The sequence below is a fragment of the Penaeus monodon genome, chromosome 22 (genome assembly GCF_015228065.2).
Source record: "Penaeus monodon isolate SGIC_2016 chromosome 22, NSTDA_Pmon_1, whole genome shotgun sequence".
Classification (NCBI taxonomy): Eukaryota; Metazoa; Arthropoda; class Malacostraca; order Decapoda; family Penaeidae; genus Penaeus; species Penaeus monodon.
In genome coordinates, this window is record NC_051407.1 from 44,892,697 (window position 1) to 44,896,095 (window position 3,399).

Sequence of the window (3,399 nt, forward strand, 5' to 3'; positions counted from 1 at the left end):
GAAGACACTCAAGCAGACACTCAAGAAGACACTCAGGCAGACACTCAAGAAGACACTCAAGAAGACATTCAAGAAGACACTCAAGAAGACACTCGAGAAGACACTTAAGAAGACACTCAAGAAGACACTCAAGAAGACACTCGAGAAGACACTAAAGCAGAAACTCAAGCAGACACTCAAAAAGACACTCAAGCAGACACTCAAGAAGACACTCAAGAAGACACTCAAGAAGACACTCAAGAAGACACTCAAGAAGACACTCAAGCCGAGACTCAAGAAGACACTCAAGAAGACACTCAAGCAGACACTCAAGAAGACACTCAAGAAGACACTCAGAAGACACTCAAGAAGACACTCAAGCAGACACTCAAGAAGACATTCAAGAAGACACTCAAGCAGACACTCAAGAAGACGCTCAAGAAGACACTCAAGCAGACACTCAAGAAGACACTCGAGAAGACACTCGAGAAGACACTCAAGAAGACACTCAAGAAGACATTCAAGAAGACACTCAAGAAGACACTCAAGAAGACACTCAAGCATACACTCAAGCAGACACTCAAGAAGACATTCAAGAAGACAATCAAGAAGACACTCAAGCAGACACTCAGGCATTCAAGAAAACACTCAAGCAGACACTCAAGAAGACACTCAAGCAGACACTCAAGCAGACACTCAAGAAGACATTCAAGCAGACACTCAAGAAGACACTCAAGAAGACACTCAATCAGACACTCAATCAGACATTCAAGCAGACACTCAAGAAGACACTCAAGCAGGCACTCAAGAAGGCACTCAAGAAGACACTCAAGAAGACACTCAAGCAGACACTCAAGCAGACACTCAAGAAAACACTCAAGAAGACACTCAAGAAGACATTCAAGAAGACACTCAAGAAGACACTCAAGCAGGCACTCAAGAAGACACTCAAGAAGACACTCAAGCAGACACTTAAGAAGACACTCAAGCAGACACTCAAGAAGACATTCAAGAAGACACTCAAGAAGACACTCAAGAAGACACTCAAGCAGACACTCAAGAAGACATTCAAGAAGACACTCAAGCAGACACTCAAGCAGACATTCAAGAAGACACTCAAGAAGACATTCAAGAAGACACTCAAGAAGACATTCAAGAAGACATTCAAGCAGACACTCAAGAAGACACTCAAGCAGACACTCAAGAAGACATTCAAGAAGACACTCAAGCAGACACTCAAGCAGACACTCAAGAAGAATTCAAGAGACACTCAGGAAGACATTCAAGCAGACTCAGAACACTCAGCAGGATACTCAAGAAGACACTCAAGCAGACACTCAGCACACTCAAGAAGACACTCAAGAAGGACACTCAAGAAACCACTCAAGAAAGACACTCAAGAAACATTCAAGAAGACCTCCTAAGACACTCCGAAGAGAAACTCAAGAATACCTTCAAGCAGTACACTTCAGAAGACACGCAAGAATACATTCAAAGAAGCACTCAAGCAGACACTCAAGAAGACATTCAGAAACTTCAAGCAGACATTCCAGCAAAACTCAAGCATAACACTCAAGAAGACACTCACGAATACCTGCAAGCGATACTCAATAAGACTTTCAAGAAACACTAGAAGACACTCAAGAAGACATTCAAAAGACACTCAGCGACACTCACGCGACATTCAAGCAGACACTCAAGAAACATTCACGAAGACCTCAGCAAGACACTCAAGATAACATTCCAAAGAAGACACTCAGAATACACTCAAGAGCACTCAAGCAGACACGCAAGAGAATTCCAAGAAGACACATCAAGAAGACATTCAGAAGACACTCAAGAAGACCTCAAGAAGACATTCAAGAAGAAACTCAAGAAGACATTCAGAAGACCCAAGGACGACAATCGAAGAGACACTCAGCAGACTGCAAGCATGGACACTACCATAGCAGACATTCAAAGAAGACACTCAATGATACACTCATCAGACACTCAAGCAGACACACAGAATACACTCAGAAGACACTCAAGAAGACACTCAAGCAAACACTCAAGCGACACTCAACAGACACTCAAAAGACACTCACACAGACACTCAAGAATACTTCAGAAGACACTCAAGTAAGTGTCTTCTTGGTGTCCGCTTGGTGTCTTCTTGCGTGGTCCTGCTTCAGTTGTCTGCTTGAGTGTCTTCTTGCGTGTTGCTTTAGTGTCTTCTTGAGTGGTCGGCTTGATTTCTGATGAGAGGCCGCTTGAGTGTCTTCTTGAGTGTCAGCTTGAGTGTCTTCTTGAGTGCCTTTTCTGAGTATCTAACTTGAGTGTCCTACTTGTGTGCTTCGTGAGTGTCTGCTCGAGTTTCTGCTGAGTTCTTCTTGATGTCTGCTTGAGTGTCGGCCTGTGTCTATCTTGAGTGTCTTCTTGAGTGTCTGCGTTGAGTGTCTCTTGAATGTCTTCTTGAGTGTCTACTTGATGTCCGTCTTGATGTCTGCTTAGTGTCCTTCTTGAGTGTCGTCGTGAGTGTCTTCTTGAATGTCTTTTGAGTGTCTTGGTTGAGTGTCTGCTCGAGTGTTTTGCTTGAGTGTCTGCTTGAGTGTCTTTCTTGATTGTCTTCTGTGAGTGTCTTCTTGACTGTCTTTCTTGAGTGTCCCTGCTTGGTGTCGCTTGAGTGTCGTCTTGATGTCTCTGGAATGTCTTCTTGATTGTCTTCTTGGATTGTCTGCTTGAGTGTCTGCTTGAGTGTCTTCTTGAGTTGTTGCTTGAGTGTCTGCTTGAGTGTCTTTCCTTGAGTGTCGGCTTGAGGTCTTTCTTGAGTTCCGTCTTGAGTGGTCTGCTCTAGTAGTCTTCTTGAGTGTCTGCTTGAGTGTCTTCTTGAGTGTCTGCTCGAGTCTTGCTTGATTGTCGTCTTGAGTGTCTGCTTGAGTGGCTCTTGAGTGTCTCTTTGAGTGCTTCTTGATTGTCTGCTCAGTTGTCCCTGAGTGTACTGCTTGAGTGGCTTAGTGGTCTGCTTGAGTGTCCTTCTTGAGTGTCTTCTCGAGGTCCTGCTTGGTGTCTCTTGAGTGTCTTCAATATGAGTGTCCTGCTATGAAGTTCCTTCCTTTAGTGTCTGCTTGAGGTCTCTTGAGTTTCTGCTTGGTGTCTGCTTGAGTGTTCTGCTTGAGTACTTCTTGAGTGTCTTTCTCGAGTGTCTTCCTGATTGTCTTCTTGATTGTCCTGCTCAATTGTCTTCTTGACTGTCTTCTTGAGTGTCTGCTGAGTGTCTTCTTGAGTTCTCTGCCTGTGTGTCTGCTTGAGTTTCGTCTTGATTGTCTGCTTGTGTGTCTTCTTGAGTGTCTCTTGAGTGTCTTCTTGAGGTTTCTGCTTAGTGTCTTCTGAATGTCCTGCTTGAGTTCCTGCTTGAGTTGTTCTTCTTGAGTGTCTTCT